At 36.9% G+C, this 24414-nt stretch overlaps 2 long non-coding RNA genes and 1 pseudogene across 5 annotated transcripts in view; all 3 read left to right on the top strand.

Annotated features, from left to right (window-relative positions):
* The window catches only part of LOC144300445 (uncharacterized), a 215475-nt gene that overhangs the window by 62194 nt on the left and 128867 nt on the right, over positions 1 to 24414 (top strand). The gene's annotated exons all lie outside the window — the stretch shown is intronic.
* The window catches only part of LOC144300444 (small ribosomal subunit protein uS13-like), a 119248-nt pseudogene that overhangs the window by 53883 nt on the left and 40951 nt on the right, over positions 1 to 24414 (top strand). The gene's annotated exons all lie outside the window — the stretch shown is intronic.
* Positions 4217 to 24414, top strand: part of LOC144300446 (uncharacterized) — a 44078-nt gene continuing 23880 nt past the window's right edge. The window contains exons 1-2 of one of the 2 annotated variants that reach the window (XR_013367072.1): positions 4217 to 9427; positions 17367 to 17527. This is a non-coding gene — a long non-coding RNA (uncharacterized LOC144300446). The remainder of the gene's footprint in view (positions 9428 to 17366; positions 17528 to 24414) is intronic. The other variant, XR_013367073.1, reaches the window with a different exon arrangement.

Below are 24414 nucleotides of genomic sequence, written 5' to 3' on the forward strand. Positions count from 1 at the left end.
ATAATCCCATAAGATCTAGGGAGACCAGAATACAGGACTAATTTTTTCAGTGGAAACAGAACTAAAATGAACTGTAGAATTCTGCTCCTAGAGCAAGTGGGGTAATCTCAATTTAACCCTAGTGCACAGGACTTGGTAACTGATATTGTAACCTGGAGCATGAGAGTTCATTGGCATTGACATGACCCACAGTTTTACTGAGCAAACAATATGTGAAAAGTGGCCCACCACAGAACACACATGGGCTACTATTTGGTATTTGTAAGGAGGAGAACCAGGAGAGGATTCATGGAAGCCTAGACCACCACAGAAAACCTGAAGCTAACTGGGAGCTTGCATCTGCTCCTAGGCCACCAGGGCAAAGAGCTGTGAGGAATAAAGCTGTCCTTTTTGGCAAATAATACACTGTATCTTGTAAAGTCTCAGTGACAGGGATGCAAACAGCAGCTGGACTTGCCGGTAGTACCATTCAGCCAGGAAGTACAGTGAATACACAAAATCCAAAATGATTTCCATAGGTTGATCAGTTACACTTAACATTAGAATTGATTAATTTTTAAAAACCACACCACGAATAACAACAGCAAAACAAACAAAACCCTGCAAGTACAGATGAGAAAGATGTGGTCAAGTAGAAGCACATGTAAAAAAGACTGAGGAGTTTTGATTATCTCAGTATGAGTCAGCCGTGTACAATGAGGGTGCTGAAAAAAGTTAACATGGATTTGAGCTACATTCAGAGTATTGAGGATTCGGGGCGGGGGGACAGTTCTTTCCCACAGTATGTTGATAAAAGTGGGATTCTGTGTTTAAATTACATACATGGAACATTTAGTAAATGCTCACTATCAATCAGGTTATGGGCTAAATGTTTCACATGATCCTCTTAATTCCACACAACAAGACTTGGGTCATGTCCTGTTACTGTCTCCCTCCCATCCAGCACGTGTAGATAAGGGCATCATCCCTCCATGGCATTGGACCTATATGTAATCTGGCTAGGGGCAGGTCTAACTCTTAGCTGGGAGCAGATTACCAAAAGCTTGCTATTGGAAAACAGCAGGCCAGTCTTTGGCCATACCACCCTGAATGCTTCAGATGTCATCTGAAAGACAGCAGGCCTGAAGGACACCGGGAGCTGGGTTGAGAGGATCTAGGAAATCTAGCACATGAGAAACTGCTGGAAGAACAAACACTGTTCAAAAAAAAAAGAGAAAGAAATAGTTGAAGCACGTGAGTCAGAGAAGAGGAGTGAGATCACGCAGCACAGCCCCAGGAGGCAAAATAGAAGCAGCTAGGTAAAAGAACACGGAGGTGAATCGGTCTACTTTAAGATACATTTTCTGTATAAAATAATCATGGATATCTAAAAATGGAACTGAGTGCCCACCTCTTCAGGGACTCTAGCAGGAAGAAAATGACCATCTAACGGGAAAAGGCCTCTGGACCCTCAATACAAAAGTAGCTAATGGTGTGAAATTGCCCCTTTCCCACTGCTTGCACAGAGCCCAGTTTTTTAAACAGTGAAAATATGTCTACATGACAATATTCTATAATCTGGTGCTTTATCTGGTGAAGAGAAAAGCTCAGGTCAGGTCTTAAACAGCAGGAAATACTAGTAGTAGTTGAGTATTGGAAAATTTAGTGATGGCAGAGAAAATGGAGAGCAAAGTATAATTTCTTTTCAGAAGAAAACAGGAAGTTAACAACTGATTTATAGCATCAAAATGAAGATCTTCTATCTCCTTTGTTGCTTTGATAAAAATGCTTTGATAAAGATATAATAAATGTATGACGTTGTAAAACAGTTTCTTAAAAGCAAAGTTAAGTAAGGGACTTCTACCAGCTTCTTCTAAAATAACTTAGCAGAGCCTTCACTTAATGATATATTAGGATAACATATAATGTCACACAGATTCTACAGATGGCCTTTGGCTCTCTTTGCCGTACTAATCCCAGAGCAAACAAAAACCTCATGATTAGCGGTAGTATTTCCACTTCTCAGCAAACTTTCTTGAAAGAATAGATATTGATAAGAACAGCACTTAACCATTTTACTGCCCATTGTAAATTAACAAAAGTAAATTAGCAATTAAAACTCAGAATTATTCATTGCAAGATTGGCAAGCATTCTTTTTCTAGTGGTGGGGTTCTTTTTTTCTTATCCTAGAAGTCTAATGGCAGCCAGGTAGTATTATTCTAACTATCAATGTAAACTAATAATGAAATTAATCTTTCATATATTCTTTCATGTATATTTGTTTAGAAGTCAGAACAATTCTGTTAGTTATAAAGTTTTTTGTGATTCCAAGTTCAGGCTCAAAGCAAGGATAACCTTGCACTTAAATATGAGAAGAATGAGAATTTGGTTTGTAACTAGTCTGGTTCCATTTCTTTTTGTTAGACCTCAGCAGTCTCTTCCTCACTGGCTTCTGTTACTGTGTGCTCAACACCCCACCCTCCACAAAGCAGAGAGGGATATCTGCCTAACTGACCAAGGATTGTCATTTCTCTTTGGATAAAATCCAGACTCCATCCCAAGGTTTAAGGCTGTGAATCTCAGCTCATGCCACTTTTCCTTTGATCATCATGCCCCAACCACACAGTTTTTTCAAGTCCTTGATAGTGCCTTCCTCTCTCCTACCCTACAGCCTTTAAATTTTCAGTTTCCTTTTACTCAAAGGAACCCCCATGGCCAAAGCCACCAGCCACTGCTTCTATCCCAATTACCCATTTATTTCCTTCACAACATTTATTTTTTAATATAAATTTATTTATTTATTTGAGAGAGTGAGAGCTCAAGGGGAGAGGCAGAGGGAGAGAGAATCTCTAGCAGACTCTGTTGAGTGAGGAGCCTGACATGGGGCTCAATCCCATGACCCTGAGGTCATGACTTGAACCAAAATCAAGAGTTGGATGTCCAACAGACTGAACCACTCAGGCGCCCCTCCTTCACACCATTTAGAGCAACTTATAAATGCCTGTATTTGTTTGTTGGGTTGTTTTTATCTGACCCCAACTAGAGAGGTAAGCAGTACTCATATTGCATGAAGGTCATGTTGAGAAGAGACTTGACCCCAAAAGAAATGCAGAATCAGTGAAAAGTTTTAAACAAGAGAGAGAGAGAGAAGAATGAAATTATATTTGCAGTGGCTCTGGAGCAGAACAATTTGAAGAGTGAAGTTTGGAGGGTAACAAGGGAGGGAGCCCCATCAGGGTACTGTTGGGGTAGTGTAAGCTGGGAATGGTTAACATGAACTAGGGTGGAAAGAGGTTGATGGGTTTAAGAGATAGTTAGCATATTGCATCAACAGACTAGAGATTTTATGTAGAGAGAAAGGAAGAAGGAAAAATCCAGATGATACCAGGTTTCTGGTTTGGGCAACTAAGTGGATGTTGCCTTTCCTGCCATGGGAACAGAGAATGAGGAGCACTCTTAGGAGTCAGTAGTCAGTAAAGTTTTCGTGGGATATACTGAGAGTGAGGAGAGAAGTGAGGGGGTAGCCCATTGAGAGTCAGAATCCCCCCGAATATATCCAGCTTAGAGATATACATATTCTATTTATATCTTTTAAAATATATAAACTAATATTTTTTATTAGTTGTAATGTCAACAAATGGCAGCCAAAAGAATATTATGCTAAGAGTATTAATACTTAGATCTAAGTTCATTGGGGATGTAAGAAAGCATAGTGGTTAAGAAGTATGGTCAAAGTCAGTAAGAGTCCCAGCTCTGCACTACTTATCCATGTACCCTGTGAAAGTTGCTCTGCCTTTTGGGGCATCAGTTTCTTTATCTGTCAAAGGCTATTCTTTGACCTACTCTTGGTGTTATGCAGAATAAATGCAACAATCTCTGCAAGATGTTTAGCGCATGCGAAGTGCTGCGTAATGTTAATTATCCTCAATATCACCATTACCCTTTACTTCAAAAACATCTTCCTGTACTTTATTTATAGGAGAGGAAGAAACTACTAGTCTACTCCATTATCTAAGGGCTATTAATTGCCTTTCAAGGTGATTCCAGCTTAGATACATAACATGATGTCATAGAGGGCTAATTTAACTCCATTCTGGGTTTTTTTTTTTTTAATTTTTACTTATTTATGATAGTCACACAGAGTGAGAGGGGCAGAGACATAGGCAGAGGGAGAAGCAGGCTCCATGCACCGGGAGCCCGAAGTGGGATTCGATCCCGGGTCTCCAGGATCGCGCCCTGGGCCAAAGGCAGGCGCTAAACCACTGCGCCACCCAGGGATCCCTGGGTTTTTTTTTTTTATGATATTTTTTGATAAAACTTGGGAGCAGAACTATAGACATTCTGACTAAATTTACACAGATGTCCACAAAAGGCTATAGTGACTTCACAAGGCAAAATCACCACGCACCCCCATAAGATATGTGAATGATGTTCCTAGCTCTAAGTATACAAACTTGAGTCACAACTGAGACACAATCAAAAGTGAAAAATGTAATAATAGAAAGATTAGACATCTGTTTGTGACCGTGTTTGAAGGCTTTTTTCTAATAGATTTGTGGTACTGCATGAATGGGGGAGATAGCCTGCACTAGATGACATGACTACACAATTGGAATATTCTGCATCAAAGTGAATAAACTGTACAAACATTTATTCAGGCAACAGATGATACCGTTCTGAGAAAAGCTTCCCATTTTGTAGCTTTGCGCTATTGGAACACTATGAGTTATAATTAACTACTGATGTTCTTGTTAGTTCATTACTCACTCTATGTGGTGTTCTACCCTTCTCTCTCTCTTTTTTTTTCCCCTCTCTTTTCTTTCTTTTATATACTGTTTTAGATATAAACCATACTTTTCTTCTCCTGGGCAAGAAAATAAAAAACTAGATAGCAGGAAGGAATGAGTATTTGATTGAGAAGACAAGTAACAGATTTAAAAATTAATGTTCTTATCAATTTTGTTCCTAACATTTTTCTGACATTTGGTAGAAATTTGAAGGTGCACATATATGACTGTCAGGAAATAGTTAAAAATTCATTTCCATTTGTTTAAGCAAGAAGAGTGGTTATCCAGTAAGTGGCAGCAAACAGCTTATAGATTCATCTCTTCTGATTTCCTAACTCTCAGATTCTTATGAATGAAGCAGAATCATTGATCGAGCAAACGGAAATAAACTTGAAAGTAGAGGATGCACATTATGACTCTCCTAAGAAGCAAATATGAATCTGTCACTGCCTCTTTTCCAAGAAGTTTTTCAGGGCAATAGAGTGTACTGATGCATGAGCCCTCAAATGACAGCATAAGGCATTTTATGCATGACTTAATTCTTTTTTCAGACATAAAGAACAGATTCTGATGATTTTCTGTGATCAATTTAAATTCATAACACTGCATCACCAACATTTAGGAACTGCAGAGTACTTGTTTAAAGGATAATGAAAAGTGCAAAATGCTATATGATTGTCATGGTCACTCCATGTCCCAGATTTTTTAGAATAGTCCTAATTGCAAAGATTCTCTCTTGTTATCCTTTAATTTACTCCTTTTTTTTTTTTTATCAGATTGTGCATTCCGGTTTGGAAAATATGTCTTTAAAAAGTCCACTGTTGTTCTTAGGTAGATTTAATATTTTTCCAGGACCAAGAACTTGTTTTTAAAATATTACATAAATTTTTTAGAATTATATAAAGCAAAGTAAATTGCATTCTTACAAATTATGGGAAAGCAGCCTGAATAGCTTGGCTCTTGGCATAGACTGATTACTTTAGCAATTTTCATGTTATTGCAGTGTTATTAATACACTGGGATTTTATGAATGCCAATTCCACAAGCACAACATGTAGGCACATGGAAGTATATTTTTAAAGATTTTATTTATCTGAGAGAGAGAGAGAAAGATCAAGGAGAGAGGCAGAGAGAGAATCGTAAGCAGACTCCAAGCTGAGTGCAGAGCCCGACACAAGGCTCAGTATCCCAACCCTAAGATCATGACCTGAGCTGAAACCAAGAGTTGGACACCCAACTGACTGAGCCACCCAGGTGCTCCAGAAGTATTTTGTAAGGACATCTAAGAAGTACCCTTTTAGCTTAACTCAATTCTTGTTGCTGTTTCTTAGAATCTGAAAGAAAATTTTAAGTTCTAGAATGTACATGATACAAAGTTGCTAATCAGAAACAATATATTTAGACTACTCTTCATTCTAATGGCCACAAGATGCCCTGGAAAAATGCCTTTACACCAGAAAGGGTCACAATTTTTATGATAATTTTAATATAAAATTCCTATATTGCTGAAAACTGAGTTGGATTAAAAGTGAACCTCCAGATAGCCTCTGTAGAAATGCAAGCTATGAAACAATTTGAAAAGTGTATCAATTTCAAAATGCTTTTAAGTGAATTTTGAAAAGAGGTGGTTTAGCATACAGAAATGCTACTTCCTTATTTACATTAAACTTACCAAAGAATTCAAAGCTTGTTAAGTATATTCTGCATAGACAGTCAATATGGTATGCTTTGCAAGTAATGTTGTTTGCGGATATTGTTTTAAGGATCATCCATTGTGTTTTTTAATTATTGTTCAAAACTAATACTTACTTGTCATTAAGTACTTTGCATCATCATTTGTCTGACACCTGCAACCTAACTCACTTTCCTACTTATTCTGTGTAAACTGGCTTACTACACAAAATGTCTCCATTCCATTCATCCTTTTTATGCTCTCAAGACTGAGGGCTTATTAGGATGACATGGTTTGTAAACTGAAGAGGTCGAAGCTGCCAGATGATGGGCTGGAATGTTGTTCCCTTACCAGAACTCTTCCTTCCCTTCAAGGCAAGGGGAAGATCCAGAGACATTTTCAGTGATTTTGTAAAGTTTCATCCTTATTTAGCTCAACAAAAATACAATGCTCATAATGGTAAAGTGGAAAGACCAGGGATTTTATAGTCCTACAAATCAGGGTTTGAGCTCCTGTTCTGTTACTTACTGCTTATGAACTATATTCAAGGTAACTCTGAGACTCAGTAGTGACATCTATAAATGGGGACAATACTAAGCTCATACAATTTTTCTTTTTTTCAAGATTTATTTATTCATGAAGACACAGACTGAGAGAGAGAGGCAGAGACATAGGCAGAGGGAGAAGCAGGCTCCTCACAGGGAGCCTGATGCAGGACTTGATCCCAGATCCCAGGGTAGTGACCTGAGCTGAAGGCAGGCTCCCAACCACTGAGCCACCCAGGTGTCCCCAAGCTTTAGTACCTGGCTCATAGTAGGCTCTGGATAAATGTTAGCTAATTTGTTTTAAAAAATTATTATAAGCAGATGAAATACAACATAAAAGGGAATATTGAAGTAAGGCATCTTTTGTGCCCACACAGTATGTTACAATTGGAAAAGTATGGGATTTAGTGGCCAACCTGTCTTCATCAGATTTCCCAATCAACTGAGCATCATTTTTCTGATCTGTGAAAATAAGGGTGATTATTACTGCCTCATGGAGTTATTGTAGTATAGTTAGTAGTATAGTTTGGCTCAAGGTGTCTATATAATAGATCTTAGTTCCCTTTTTCTTCCTTATCCTTTAATACTCTTTTTATAGCATATTTTCTGCCCACTCCTTTTTGGACAGAGACCAACATATAATTTAATATCACTCTCATAATGTTTGCAGAATAAGAGAGTGGAAATCAAACTTGAACCAATTTAGATTCTTGCTTATATTTCCAGTAGGAGAAATATATTTATATTGACAGTAACATATCTATATTACCTGTGGGTCTACACTCCTAGGCAGATGAACTGAGGACCGTAATATGAATGAGTCAAAGATGCCCATAAGCTCCATAATTTCTGATTTGCAGCTGTTCTGATTTGCTGATTGCAGCTCATTCATTCAACTTATATTTACTAACTGCCTACTATGTACAGGCATTGTACTAAGGGCTAGTTATGCAACTATGAATAGAACAGTATTTACCAAGAGAGGCATATGAGACAAATTATTATAGCAAATTATTATAGCAATATACATATATTTATATATATTCCATTTATTTATTTAAGAACCATTTGTTGAGTTCCTATGGAATATTGGGCACCCATCTAGTGCCTTGGATACAACAGGAAAGAAGAGAGATCTAGTCCTTGAATCCATCAAGTTTATAATTTATTGGGGAAGACACATGATTACTCAAGTGGTAGCAATAAAGGGTTCTAATAGCAGAAGTATGGAGATCTATGAGGGAACTTAAGCTAGTGTATAATCAAGCAGACCTTCTGAAGGAAGTAATGCTTAAGCTGAGAACTGGAAGACAGATAGCAGTGAGGCAGATAAAGAGGGATGGAGAAAGAAAGTTCCAGGTAGAGGTAATAGTGCATGGGGAAGGCCCAGGGGCCATAAGGAGTTTGGCATATCTAAGGACCTGACGAAAGTCAGATTTGACTAGACAGAGAATGTGAAAGAAGGGTTAGATACAGGTATTATGAAAGCACAGAAGATGCACTTAGCTATGCCCACAATGTCGGCGAAGGATGCCAAGAAGGGAGAGAATTAGAACTGAAGCATTTTTACCAGCAGAACAAAGGAAGGTGTGGGCATGTCTCAGAGAGGGGTATTAAATGCCCAAAGATGAGAATGAGACCACCACATTCTGGAACTGTAGCTCACAATTGTGGTTTAAATGAGCATGGATAGTGTGGAAAGTGATGGGAAAAGACAGAGAGGGGTCAAATCATTAGGGACTTTGTTTTAGGGAAGTTGGACAGGATGCTATAAACTAGGATGAGGTTCCGGAGGATAATTTTAAGGAGAGAGACAGATGTGCAGAGAATTGTGTGCCTGGGAATGTAATAAGAAGGGTGAGTTGCAGGGTAGGCCAGACCAGATATAAGACCAAATGGGAGGTTAGTGCCATCATTCAGGCAGGATATAATGATGGTATAAGAAGATGGGGAAGTGGCAGGCTGGGGGTAGTATTCAGATTGTTTATGTAATGTTAGCAGATCTTGATCACTGATTATATGAAGAGATGATAAGCAGGTGAGATCAGGCATGGCTTTAATCATGACGCCAGTGAAGAGATAACTGTGGAAGGAAGGTGATTTTGGAGAAAAGATAGATTTTTGCAGTTAAGGAGATAGTGAACTAAGGTGTCCATGGGACATCCAAGTATGAACAGTCTGCAGTCAGAGGTATATGTTGGTCTGGAACTCAGAAGTCTGGATGTGGATTTGGGTGTCAGTGACAGTAAGTGACTGTCTTTTGCCCTCTCTCTCTCAAATAAAATCTTTTTTTTTTAAATGTTCATAATTAGTAGCCCTTCTTTTTTTTCCAACTGGTTGAGGAGAGCTGCTGATCTGATCCAAAGAGGGCATAGATTGAAGAGAGCAACAGAAATGTAGAATGACTAATGCAAAGGGAAAATGGAGAGGAAATTGCCTAAAGGTCAGTTTTAAATGATTGAAATTAGACCTGTATTCTTCTTCTTCTTTTTTTTTTTTTTAAGATTTATTGATTTATTGATTTGAGAGAGAGCAAGCACAAGGAGAGGGAAGAAGGAGAGGGAGAGGGAGAAGCAGCCTCCCCACTGAGCACAGAGCCCAATGCGGAGCTCCATCTCAGGACCCCAGGATCATTCTCTCAGCTGAAAGCAGACCCTTAACAAATTGAGCCAGCCATGTGGCCTCTTGTTATTTTTAATCGTGGTACAAGCAGACAACGTTCTTAAGCAGACAGTGGGACAAAGTGGTTAGAAATCTGGGCTGCACATGATTTTTCTGGACAACAATACAAATTGGGAAGCATAGCATTATTTACAGAAGTACCATGCAACGCATCCCATAGGTTAGTAGCTGTTGTGCCACCACAGAGGATGCAGTGCTCACTGAGCTGTAGGTAGACAATAATTATATAAACTCTGCGATGTTTATTGTCAGGATGCCCTGGGAGCTCTAAAAGACTCACAGGTTTGCAAATGTAATAAGGTTAGACCCCTCCAGAGAGCCATCACACAGTAACTTGGAAGGGCACACATATTTTCAAAATTAATTTTTAGGTCAGAGCAAGAGATAATGGGCGTGACCTAAAGTGTTAATATGGCAGGAATTGCCTGTGTCTGTTTTAAGGACATCATCTAACCCATCCAACCAGGCTCCTTCAATAATTAATTCTATTCCTGGGAGAGACTTGAAAATCCTGGTGAATGTGTATGGCTACTCCAGCCTAGAGAGGTTGGTTTACTCAGTGACAGGATTTATTGGATTTTAAGATGTTTTCCTTTTTGTGATTTTTCTGACCCAGAAATATGCTTTTTATTTTAGCAGCTCTCAAAACAGCTGAATAAATGACAGTCTCCAAACAATCACCGTTAACTGTAAATCAAAATGTTATGTTTCCTCAGTTATGCTAAGATTCTTCAGTTTGTTTTCCTTCTATCACCAATGAAGTATAATCCACCACCAGAATGATGATTAAAGGCATTCTACCAAAAATATTTACTCCTTCCTGTGGCAAACACTTGTCATCTCCAACTTAAGTTGAACAGCCCTTGCTTAAGTGTCATTATGCTTGCTTCATGAAATACAGGCATCTGGAATTTATTCTCTTATTCTCTTTCTAATTATAGCTTAATTTATTAACTACACATTTTTAAAACGGTTATTCTTAGTAGCTTTCACCATTACAAAATATACTAGAAGTATTCATTTCAAAATAATATTGTTTTACTCTTCTGAGGGGCAGATATCACACTTATTTTATATAATCTTTCTACATATATACAACTGTATAATTTCTAAAGTTATGTTTTCTAAAATCACCTCCCTACCCCAGCATCCCCCATCTCAATTAAAAAAAAAAAAAAATCTCACCCTCTCATGGCAGTCTCTGCTACATGGCAGACCTTGTGATGACCTTTAGAACTGGAAGTGACCTTGGAGATCATTTTTTTTGACCTTGGAGATAATTAGTTCAATGGTCATCAACTTTGCAGCATATAAGAATCTCTTTAAGGTGCCTGTTTGAAGAGTGGGTTTGGAGACTCCAGTCCCAGAAATTCTGATTCAGTAGCTCTAGCGGTAGAGCCTAGGAATGTATTTTTTTAAAAAAGCACCCCAAATAGTTTTGACCCCATAGATTACACATTTAAAAACCCTAATTGCTCTAAACTCTTCTTTTTAAAAAATTATTTATTTATTTATTTATTTATTTATTTATTTATTTATTTATTTATTTATTTAAGAGAGAGGCACGTGCATGAGCAAGAGTGTCAGGGGAGGGACAGAGGGAGAGGAAGAAACAGGCTCCCTGCTGAGCAGGGAGCCCTACAAGGGGCTCAATCCCAGGACCCCAGATCATGACCTGAGCCAAAGGCAGACACTTAACCAACTGAGCCACCCAGGCACCTCTCCTCCTAATTCTTCTATAGTAAGGATGCTGAGGGTAGAAGATAAGGCTTGCCCATGATCTTTGGTGATCTGATTCATATAATTTATCATCAAAGTGTTTCCACAGCTGTTCTTGACATCCCTCTACTTTTATTCTAAAAGAACAGGAATCAGAACATGGTTGCCTTCTTATGAAGTTTCCATTCTTGCCTTAAGGGGTGAGGGTGGGGTTGGAAATTTTTGAAAAAATGCTATTGCTCTACAAAGTAATCAAATGTTGGTATCATCAAAAAGCAACAACCATATGGGGCACCTAAGTGACTTAGTCGGTTAAGCATCTGCCTTCAGTTCAATTCATGATCTCGGGATCCTGGGATCCAGCCCTACATCAGGCTCCCTGCTCAGTGGGGAGTCTGTTTCTCCCTTTCCCTTTGCCCCTCCTCCTGCTCTTGCATGAGCTCATTCTCTCTGTCTCTTTCTCTCTCTAATAAATAAATAAAATATATTTTTTTAAAAAAGCAGCATCTTAAATGTATAATGTATGTTTTCATGTGGCCCTTTAACAATATTTGTGGACAGAGGGTAGACACTGCATGAATGAATTAGTACATGTGAATAAATGAATGAGTAAGCCAATGAGTTCTGCCCAAAAACAGGATGGAAAAGGTTCAGGTAGAGGGCTGACTGTCTCAGGGTACCTGAAAAGACCCTATTTTACTCCCCAATAGTCAAAACCTCTGTCGGGTGGCAGGAGGAGAATTCATCTCTAGAAAAGGAAAAGCTTCCTTAGTACAATTCTATTATCTTATTAGCTTTCTCTTTTATTATTTGTAAATAGTTGAAAAGTACTTGCAGATTTCAGTAGTTAAGGTATAGTATTGGGTTATAATTTAAAGGTTTTATTTAGGTTATGTTTAGAAAAGAGTTTCTCTTCCTTTTTTTTCTTACCTTCTGTGGGAGGTGGAGAAGGTATCACTGTGGGAGTTTTTCACTCTTTTTAACTAGTTGACTTTTGCTGATGAAGAGGTTACTTCAGTTTGTTTGGCTTTTTGATCTATCATGTTATTCATCTTTAGTTTTGCTTCTAGTCAAAATGGAAAGCAATTGTAGTTTGTCTTCCTTTAATGCTGGGAGATGACAGGAAGCTGGGTTTTATTTGTTTTTCTCTTTGAAGTGATACAGCTGAGTGAGCAGACGTAAGTGTTTCATTTTAACCAGCAATTTTGCTTAACCTCATAGAAATAGCTACTTCATTGAGAACTGATGGCCTGCTGGGCTTGGCTTCTGCAAAAATTATCAGAGGAGAACATGGAAAGGTAATAGGTGGTTCCAGAAAATACTGGAGGAAGCACACCAGTGACCAGAAATCCAGTTTGATTACATAGTTATAAAACAAAGCAGACCTAATCAGACCATGCTCTGTGGGCCATATGGGCACAAGGCCTCCTCCCTATGGTCTTTAATCCTAATTTACATTCTCTACAACCAAAAATGAAAGAGACGACATGAACAAAAATAAAATAACTCCTCAGAGACTTTGTGAAGACTGCTCCAGGCAACAGCATATCTATTAAAAGCGACAGCCTCTATGGCATTGAGAACCAAGAGCAGCACCAGGATGGAGTGGGGCAGAAGAGAGTACTCTCCAAATGGAGAGTCCAAGCCAGAATTGATCACAATCAGCATTTTTATGTAAAATCTTCACATTTTTTATGTTGACTCTTTCTTCCCCCACCTCCAAGGCTCCTGGACTGCAACTAAGTCTACATTTCTTTTTCTTTTTTTTTTTTTTTTTTTAAGTCTACATTTCTAAAGCCAAAGCCTTTGCCTCCTGGAGTCTAGAGTCTATACTCCATTTTGTAAATAAATTCTGGGTCTCTCCCAGATTTCCATATCAGTCTATGGAATACACTTAAGAAAATATTTCTGATATAAGAATTGTATTTAATTTTCTATAAAACAGGATATAGAAGGGATCTCTTGGGAATAGAGTGGTGGAGGGAGGGGAAGCAAAGTCCTTGTTTGTGTATTATCCTAAGCTTAACAACAAAGGAACTCAAACATTTCCATTTACAATATTGATATTAAAAATGGGTATTAGGAAAGATACCTTCTTTCTCTACCTTAGTAAACTTTCTAAAATGCAGTCCTTAGGGCACTATCCTACTTGTTGCCTGTCAGTAGTTGTCTGTCTATAACTTCCTGTTGCTCTACAAAGCTAAATCTGACCTCTTTAGCACAGCGTTCAAGATCCTTTTGTGTACAAGTATCTTTCTAGTCTCATCTTCGCTATTCTTGTTTGCACTTATCTAATTGAGCTAATACTTATGTATAATGAAATGCATAAGACTTAAGTGTACAAAGAGTTCTGAAAAATGTAGATACTTGTGTAACCAACCTCTCCCTGTCAAGGTAGAGGACATTCCTTTTTTTTTTTTTTTTTTTGTATATTTTTTAATTGTAGTTCGATTTGCCAACATATAGTATAACACCCAGTGCTCATCCCGTCAATTGCCCCCCTCAGTGCCTGTCACCTAGTCACATCGTCCCCCCACCCACCTCCTCTTCCACTACCCCTTGTTTATTTCCCAGAGTTGGGAGTCTCTCATGTTGTGTCACCCTCTCTGATATTTCCCACTCATTTTCTCTCCTTTTCCCCTATAATCCCTTTCACTATTTTTTATAGGTAGAGAATATTCCATCACCTCACAAGTATCCTTTGTGTTGCCTTCTGGTTGATGCCCACTACTCTAATTCTCTGATTTGTATCTCCATAGATTATCTTTGCCTCTTCTTGCATTTCCTGTAAGTGCAATCATATCCTGTATACTTAATTGTACCTGACTTCCATTTTCTTCTGTGTATCAATTGTTCATTTTTCTAAATTGGGAAGAAGTACATATCACATTGTATAAATGTATCACAAGTTGTTTATCCTTTCTTCTTTAGATGGGCCTTGGTTGTTTCCATGTTTTGGCTATCATGGATACAGTTGCTAGGGACATTCTCATGCAAGTCTTTTAGTGGGCATTTGTTTTTACTCCAATTGGGTAAACAAACACCTAGGAGTAGAATATCTAGGTTTCTTTTGTAAGGAATTACCAAGTAGTTTTTCAAAATGTTTGCACCATTTCAATGCCCATCCACAATGGGTGAGATTTCCAGTTATTCTACATCCTCACTAGTACTTGGTTTCAGTTTTTAAAATTTTACCCGACGGGATATAATGGAATCTGTTTGTGGTTTTATTTTGCTTTTCTCTGATGACTAATAATGTTGAACATCTTTTCATTTGCTTTTTGATGATTTGTAATCTTCTTTGAAGTGCCTGTTCCAGTTTTGAGTGTATATTGGGTTGTCTTTTTATTATTGGTTTGTAATTCTTTATATGTTCTGGATATAAGACTCTTGATAGTCTTGTGTTGTTGCCGTTTCATTTACTAATGGTATTTTATGATGAGCAAAATTTCAAACTTTAAATTTTTTATAAAGTTAATCCATTTCCTTTTATGTTGAGTCCTTTCTTGGCACATTTTCTTTAAAAATCTGCCTACTGAAGTTTGCTAAATATTTTCCTATATTTTCTTCTGGAAACTATAGTTTGAGCTTTTAGTCCAAGACTCATCTTGAATTAATATCAGTATATAATGTGACATAGGGACCATACTTCAATTTTTTTTTTTTTACAAATTTATTCAGTTATCCCCAGCATAATTTGTTGAGAAGATATTCTCCCATTGAAAAAGTACATTTATAAAAATCTTTTGACCATGTAAGTGTGGGTCTGTTTCTGGACTCTATTCTGTTTCACTGATCTATGAAACTATCCTTGTCTGTGCCAATACCACACTGTGTTGATTACTGCCATATATTGTAATCTTATATTAAGTCTTGAAGTACAATTATGTGAGTCCTCCAACATTGTTCTTTGCTCTCAAGATTACTTTGGCTATTTTAGATCTTTGGCGTATCCATTTAAACTGTAGAACAATTTTACAATAACAACAATGTCAATTTTACAATAAAGCCTTTTCTTTTGGGTTTGTGACTAGGAATGCATGGAGTCTAAAGATCAGTTTGGGGAGAACTGACATTTTAAACCATATTGAGTCATTCAATTCAACAATAATATTTATCTTTCCATGTATTTAGTTCTTTAACTTCTCTCAGCAATGTTTTATAGTCTTCATTGTATAGGTCTTGTCCATAGTTGTTAAATTTATCCTTAAGTATTTAATATACTTTGATGCTATTATACAAGTTAATGCTACTATAAACAAAATTTTAAATATTTTCTTTTTTTTTTAATTTTTATTTATTTATGATAGTCACAGAGAGAGAGAGAGGTGCAGAGACACAGGCAGAGGGGGAAGCAGGCTCCATGCACCGGGAGCCCGATGTGGGATTCGATCCTGGGTCTCCAGGATCGCGCCCTGGGCCAAAGGCAGGCGCCAAACCGCTGCGCCACCAAGGGATCCCAATATTTTCAATTTCCAATTGTCCACATAGTACATAGAAATAAATTGATTTTTGTATATTGACCACGTATTGTACAACCTTGCTAAATTTATTTATCCTAATACCTTTTCGTAAACTCCTTAGGATTTTTTATGTGCATGATTATGTTACATATGAATAAAGACAGATTTTTTCTTTCATTTCTATCTATATTATGTCTTTTATTTCTTTTTCTTGTATTATTTTACTGACTAGGATATCTTATGTAATATTGAATAAAAGTGGTAAAATTGAACATTCTTCTTTGCTTTGTTCTCCATCTTAAGGGGAAAGAATTCAGTGTTTCAATAATAAGTATAACAGCTATAGATGCCCTTTATCAGACTCAGGAAATTGCTTTATATTAGTTTGCTAAGAATTTTTAATGAATAAATGTTAGAGTTTGTAAAACACTTTCTACATCTATTGAGATATGCATATAGTTTTTCTCCTTTATTCTGCTAACATAGTAGATTATACTGATTTTTCAAATGCATTCTCCTGGAGCAAACCCAACTGGGTCATGATATCTTTTCAATATATTTTTTAGATGTGATTTGTTTATTTTTTCTTAAGAATAGTTGCATCTGCATTCATGGGGAATATTCACTTGTCATTTTCTTTTCTTGTGAAGTCTTTGGCTTTATAGATGAATACTGGCCTCAGAAACAGAGTTGGAAAGTGTTCCTTCAATTCTCTATGTTGAGTTTGTGGTTTGGGATGGTTTTTTTACCAAATGTTTAATAAAATTAACCAGAAATTGGGCACCTAGGTGTCTCTGTCCGTTAAGCATCTACCTTCAGCTCAAGATCCCAAGGTCCTGGGATTGAGCCCCATGTTAGGCTCCCTGCTGAGAGAAGAATCTGCTTCTCCCTCTCCCTCTCTGCAGGCCCCCACCCCCACCCCACCCTCCAGCTTGTGCTCTCTCTCACTCTCAAATAAATAAAGAACATCTTTAAGAAAAAGAACTAACCAGATATCATTGGGACCTGGAGTAGTCTTTTGGGGGGAGAGTGTTCTTTTGATATTTTTTTTTTCTTTACAAAAATTTCATTGAAATTCATGTGGGAAGGTTTTTAATAATATATTGAATATCTTAGATATAGAATTGTACTGCTTTTTAAAATTTCTCCTTGTATCAGTTTTTATAAATTGTGCTTTTAAATAAAAATTTCCCTTTTATATAAATTGTTAATTTTTTGGAACTGCAGTGATATTCCCTCTTTTACATCTGATATTAGCAATTTGTATTTTCTTTCTTTTTTCTTGGTCAAACTTCCTATTAATTTTTTCAAAGAATCAACGTTGGCTTTGGTAATATTCTCTATTTTTGGTTACCTTTTTTAAGATTTCTGCTTTAATATCAATAGATTATTTCCTTTTTTCTATCTTTAATTTCCTTTGGTTTCCCTTGTTTCTTAATATAGAAACTTAGATCACTGATTTAAAACTTTAATTATCTTCTTTTTTTTTTCTTTTAATTTTATTTATTTATTCATCAGAGACACAGAGAGAGGCAGAGACATAGGCAGAGGGAGAAGCAGGCTCCTCACAGGGAACCAGATGTGGGACTCTATCTCTGGACCAGAATCATGCTCTGAATCAAAGGCAGACGCTCAACTGCTGAGCCACCCAGGCGTCCCTAAAACTTTTATCTTCTAATGTAAGCATTTCAAGCTACAAATTTTGTTCTAAACGCTGTTTTAACTATATAACACATTTTGTTACTTTGTGTTTTAATCATTTAGTTTAGAATAACTTTCAACATTCTTTGTGATTTCTTTTTTGAGCCAGGTGTTATTTAGAAGTGTGCTGTTTAATTTCCACATATTTGGAACTCTCTTAGATTTCTTGTCATTACTGATTTCTAATTAGCTTTGGGGTGAGGAATGTATGTAAGATTTCAGTCTTTTGAAATTGAGACTTATTTTATGGCCTAATATATGGTCTGTTTTGGTGCATATTCCATGTATGTGTATTCCCCATACAGAACACACACATGTTCTGTGGTTGTTGGAGGTAGTGGTCTATAAATGTCAGTCAGGTTAAGGTGGTTGATAGTGTTCATAAGATTCTCCATATCCTTTCAAATATTTTTGTTTATTCTATCAATTACTAAGAGGGTGGTGGTAACATCTCCAACTGTCATTGTTTGTTTCTTCTTTTAATTTATATATACTGAAGGTTTATCATTAGTTGATCCATACTTACGATTGTTATGTCTTCTTGCTAAATTGATCCTTTTATCATTTTGAAACGTCCTTCCTAATTTCTAGTGTTACTCCTTATGGTCTACTCTGTTTGGCATAATATAACCATACCAATTCTTATGCTCACAATTTTTTTTCCTAACCTTTGACTTTCAACATGTCTGTGCTTTTAGACTTAAAGTGTATCTTCTATGAACAGTAGATGGTTGAGTCTTGCTTTTTAACCCAGTCTATAAATATCTTCCTGTTAATTGGAAGGTTTAGTCTGCTTACAAAATTTAATTATTGATAAGGTTGAGTTTAGGTTTTCAATTTTGCTACTTGTCTCTATCTGTCCCATCTGTTCTTTATATCCCTGTTCCACCTTTCCTGTCTTCTTTTGTGTTCATCAAATCATTTTTCAATATTTCATTTTCATTTTTCTGTTGGCTTAGCTATCTGTGCATTTTCTTCAGTTGTTGGATTACAAGACACATTTTTACCTTATTAGAATCTACTTTGAATTAACATAGTACCACTTCATGTAAAATATAAGCTTCTTGAAACAGTACAGTACCATTTACATTTATCTTTGCACTAGTTTGAATCTATATACATTATAAATCCCACAGAATGGCATTATAATCTCTGCTTTAAACAATAATGTCTTTTAAGGAAATTAAGAGAAGAAAATATATATGATATTTTCATTTGCCCACATAGTTCACATTTTTAGTGCTCTCAATTTTTTACTGAGGTCTAGATTTTCTCCTGGTAACATCTTATTCAAGCTTGAAGAATTTCCCATAGCATTTCTTATAATGAAGTCTGAATTTGAGTGGTATTTATACATGGATGTGGGGGCTTCTTTCCTCTACAGCTTCCTCATCTTTGAGATAATCTCTACAATTTCCAAATACTCTAGCACCTTGGAATTCTGTCTGCTGACATCTCAAGCCAAGTAGACTTGGAAAATATCCTAATAGAAATGCCATATAAACTTGAGTCTCACACAAGAGGTCCCATCTTTCGCGATCCTGGAGACCCGGGATCGAATCCCACATCGGGCTCCCGGTGCATGGAGCCTGCTTCTCCCTCTGCCTGTGTCTCTGCCTCTCTCTCTCTCTCTCTGTGTGACTATCATAAATAAATAAAAATTTAAAAAAAAAAAAAAAAAAAGGGATCCCTGGGTGGCGCAGTGGTTTAGCGCCTGCCTTTGGCCCAGGGCGCGATCCTGGAGACCCGGGATCGAATCCCACATCGGGCTCCCGGTGCATGGAGCCTGCTTCTCCCTCTGCCTGTGTCTCTGCCTCTCTCTCTCTCTCTCTGTGTGACTATCATAAATAAATAAAAATTAAAAAAAAAAATAAAAGAGGTCCCATCTTTGAATGGTTTAATCCTTTTCAGGGTCTTCCTGCTTTTAGTTGCTCTCCAAAGTCTTCAGATAGTTGGTTTTAATATTCTGTGGAGAGTTTATAAATGTTATCTGTGGGAAGGCTAGTTTAATACAAGCTACTCTGCCACGAGAGGAACTTACTATTCACTTATTACTCTATAGTGGGGGGTCAGCAAACCTTTTTTCTTTTTTTGTAAAAGGCAGACTAATAAATATTTTAGGCTCTGTAACCCAAGAGGCAAAATTGAAGATATTATGTACGTATTTATAGAGACATAAATGTCCACAAAAATTTATTAATGAAATTTAAAATGTAGTAATAATTAAGTATAATTTTGTCTACTAATGAGAAGAATGGAATTGGGGGGTAATAACATGTTGCTTGATTGGGGCTCAATATTAACATTCTCTATAATTAAAATTGATTGCAGTTTTTCACCTGTTGATGCTACTCTGTAATGAGATTTTATGGATTTTATCTTTGAAATGTCTTTTTACAGAGATAGATACTGCCAAATACTGTTATTAATCCATTAGCATACAATTTTAACTGAACATATTCATTGCTTAGAAGGCATTTACAGAATTCTCTTAGATTCTTTTCTTAATATTTGCCTTTCGACATGCCGTTACATTGTAAATTAATCACTTCTAATTGAAAGGTAGAAGCTCCTCAATTGCACAGTTAAATTGATTTTGAAATATGGAAATTTCCTTTGGATCTTGCATTGAGATGCAAAGAACGCTGCTGGTTTTAGAACTTGGAAGATATACCTTATGCAAATTTCTGTAGAAATGGAGATCTTCCTTCTTGTTTCATTTTTTATAACATAGGAAGTATATAAAGCAACTTGACATTTTTCATGATTTAAACAACATTGTCTTCAAAGTAACTCTTCCACAGTATAATTTTCACGTAAGAGAATGGTTTTAACTAGTAATTTTGGTTCAATTTATTAATAAACATTATCAGATTCAAAGCAAATCTATTACAAAGCCACTTGGTGTTCAATAATAGTAGTTGAGGGTGGTTCTCATTCAGAAAAGAAAATTAGTCTTGTCCCTAAGCTTTAAAAAAATCACAATAAAACTTTACTGTTAAGATGTTGAACTGCTGTGTAATTAAGTTAGGATGTTTAGCTTCTATTTCTGACAAAAATTCATGAAACTGACAACTGTTAAGTCCTTGAAAGCAAATGAAGTTCACTACTGACATTACTGTTTAAATGACACACAACAGATTCACAAACTTTCTTCAAAATAGCTGCCAATGAACAATACAATGAACAATCTTACCATTTTACAAACTTTGTCATTCTTTCCAACTAAGCCTTTTTATGCTGCACACATATTTTTATGACTGTCAGCTGTAACACATCATGGTAGATTCCACTTCAGGTTGTACTGAATTAGCATTTTCTCAACTACTATCATGCCTCTTCTTTTCTGTGTATACTTTTCATAGAGGCTAATTCTTCAGTCACTTCAAACTTGACCTAGCTCCTTGAATAACCAATCATTAGGAATATGAGTAACATCTGTCAACTCATCAAAAGTCAAGGGAAACAATTCAAAATCATTTGCCTTATCTTTAAATTGGTTATTGACCTTCCTCTCCATGTCTTCAATTCCATAAGCAACTGCTCTCACAGAAAGGCTAAGTCTTAAACATGGTTTGTTTGTGTTTTTTTGTATGTATATATTTCTTCAAATGCTGGAATCAAGCACAATTTAATTAACCTGTATTGGTAAATGGCTTTCTGCTTGAGTAACAAATCACTTGGGAAGTTATTTTGATTGCAGCCTCATTTTCATTTTTTGCAGATATTTTGCTGTGATGAGATATTCTGTTTTAAATTAAAATTATCAATTTTTTTTCTGTTACTTTCCTATGAGTTGGACTGCTGAGAGGTTTAGCCTGGTGACATCAATGTATATTATATTCTTTTAGCACAACTATTGTGTGGTCCCGTAATAGATGCAGTGTTTTGCCACATAGTAACAAAATAATCCACATTCCACTTTGCTTTAAAACATAACATTTGAAACCTACTTTTCTCTTCTTTTTCTTCTTTTTGACATGATAGGTATGCACTGGTAATAAACCTAAATGTTTTGGTATAATGATGTGTGTGGCACTCAAAAAGCTAGAGTCAAAATTGCATCCTTGTTATTTACTGTACACTAAGCAGCAGTGAGAAGCAGTGAGAATGCCATGTACATTCTCTGTTTGAAGCACTCAGCTCTGCAGGTGTGGTGCAAAGGCAACCATACACAATATACAAACAAATGAGTGTGTCTATGTTCCAAAAAGACTTTATTTTTGAATATGGAAATTTGAATCTCATATAGTTCTTATGTATCACAAACTATTCTTCTTTTAATTGTCTTTGAAACACTTCAAAGTGTTGTAAAACTCAGTTTTAGTTCACAGGCCATTTGGTATATTTGGTCTGTGGGTCATATTTTGCCAACCACTGTTCTATAGTAATCCTGAATCATTTAGTATTCCTTATCCTTTTCCGCATTATTCCCTACCTCCGTGCCTTTGCATATACTGTATCTTTCCCACTGGAATGCTCCTCATCTCTATATCTTACTTGTGTCATTTTCTAAGACACTGGTAAATTATAATCTGCTAGATTTTTTATATTGTTCAATAGCTGTACTTTTTGTGATTTTGCTATTGCAGAGCTAAGTCCAGAAAGAATGTATAAAAGAGTAAAAATCTGTTACTTCACTCTTACCTAAATCACATACAAACAACCAGTTGTTTTGTTTTGCTTTTAAGTAATTAACTAGAAATTGTCCTGAGAGGGTGTGTGAGGTTTTCAGGATCAGAGGAAAAGTCCAGAAAAATATAGTTTACACCAAAAGATTGTGATGAGGGTTAAACAAGATAGAGAATGAACATTCTAATCATAAAGAAGGCTGGTAATAAAACTAGGTTTCTTCTCTCTTTTTTCCTCTGAAAATGTTTGATTTTTAGAGCAAACTGGTAAAAGCATGTGTGTACTACCACACATAAAATTTAGCTTCTGGGCAGGAAATCTACATAGATTTTCTTATACCAGTATCATCTTTATCTACTAGTTAGATCTCTTTGTGATTCCGCTTCTATTTCTGTGAATAATGTATAATTTTCAAAATTATTTTTTTTTAAGATTTTATTTATTCATGAGAGAAAGAGAGAGAAAGAGAGGCAGAGACACAGGCAGAGGGAGAAGCAGGCTCTATGCAGGGAGCCCAATGTGGGACTCGATCCTGGGTCTCCAGGATCACACCCCGGGCCAAAGGCGGCACCAAACCACTGGGCCATCGGGGCTGCCCTAATTTTCAAAATTATTTATTGGAATGTTTTAAACACATGTAGAAAGAAAAGAAGGAACATTTCCTTTAAGACCCTCTTTGTATTATAAACCAATTTTGTCACAGATTTATGGCAGGCTGTAAAATATTGAGGTTTGCAAAGAACGTTGTTCAAGTTTTTGTTGTATTGTAAGAAGCTGGCTCTTGGACTGTCAACAGATCTTACAGCTCTCATGCTGTAGGATGAAGAACCAGGAAATTAAAAGGACCATGATTATTATTATGCCATGGGGCACTAAAAGCAATCTCATAGTATCCATGAGAGGAAGGAGGATTTTTTTTGGCCAAAAACATAAAACAACAAAAAAAGCACCTCACATCCTCATAAAGAGAACAAGACTGAATTCTAGCTGGAGTAATAAAATTAAATTAGGTCAAGGGGCACTTTCCTCCTAAAGTCTTCCCTGATCTCACCTCACCCGTCTGCCTGCCAGAACATTACCACCTCTCTGTGCCTCCACCATTACCATATACGTGGCTTGGGCAGACTACATTCAAAACATGACTACTCTCCTCTGCATTTCCTTTTTTACATTCCTGCCTCCCATTACTGCAGCAAGCAAACAACTGGGTTTGAATCACAACTTCACCACCTAACTCTAATAACTGGAGCCATGTCTTACTTCTAACTCTGTGTACCCAGCAACTAGTGTAGGTGTAATAAATATCTGTGGAAGAGAGAAATAAAGGACTGGATGGATGGGATGAAAAAATAGGGGAAGACAGCTAAATGGACTCTCTTATGCTGATGGGCAGACCGTGTGTCTTCCACAGCACTTCTTACTATCGCAGCTGCTACCACACACACCCAGGTTTTAAACAATGTGTATTGCCAAGTTCTCACTGGAGAAAGGAAAATTCAACGTTCAGTTATGACAACTGACAATCCATGTTAGATAAAGTGTATTGTGAGGTGCCTGGGTGGCTCAGTTGGTTAAGTGTCTGCCTTTGGTTCAGGTCATGATCCCCTCATTCAGCTCCCTGGTCAGCAGAGAGTCTGCTTCTCCCTCTGCCCCTCAACCCCTCCTCATGCTCTCTTTCTCTCTTGCTCAGATAAATAAATAAAATCTTTTAAGTGTATTGTGAGAGAAGGCACCAGTCTAGACAGAGGGAGTTGTGTGTGTGTCTGTGTATGTTTTCATGACAGGTTCTCCACTGATTTTATAAACAAAGGAAAAAAAGATCAAGAACAATAGGGAGGGATAGACTGGAATCATAGTAAAAGAAGGGCACTTACAACTATTGTTAAACATTGTGTTAAAAAAGGCAAATCTCCAGGTCACCTGGGTGGCTTATTTGGTTAAGTGTCCAACTCTTGATCTCAGCCCAGATCTTGATCTCAGAGTTGTGGGTTCAAGCCCTGTGTTGCGTCCCACACTGGGCATGGAGCCTACTTTTAAACAATAAATACATCAAACTTCCAGTAAGCCTCAATTTCCATAGATACAGTCACCCAAAATGGTATTTGGATGGCTAGGTGGCCATAGAAATTGTTTTCCCCCTACTTAATCAGCTTGGAATTTCTTCCTCCTCCCCTTCCTGTTATCTGCAGCTACCTGCACATGGTCAAAATTATTTGCCTCACCTGAATGCCTA

The sequence above is a fragment of the Canis aureus genome, chromosome 28 (assembly GCF_053574225.1).
Source record: "Canis aureus isolate CA01 chromosome 28, VMU_Caureus_v.1.0, whole genome shotgun sequence".
NCBI lineage: Eukaryota > Metazoa > Chordata > Mammalia > Carnivora > Canidae > Canis > Canis aureus.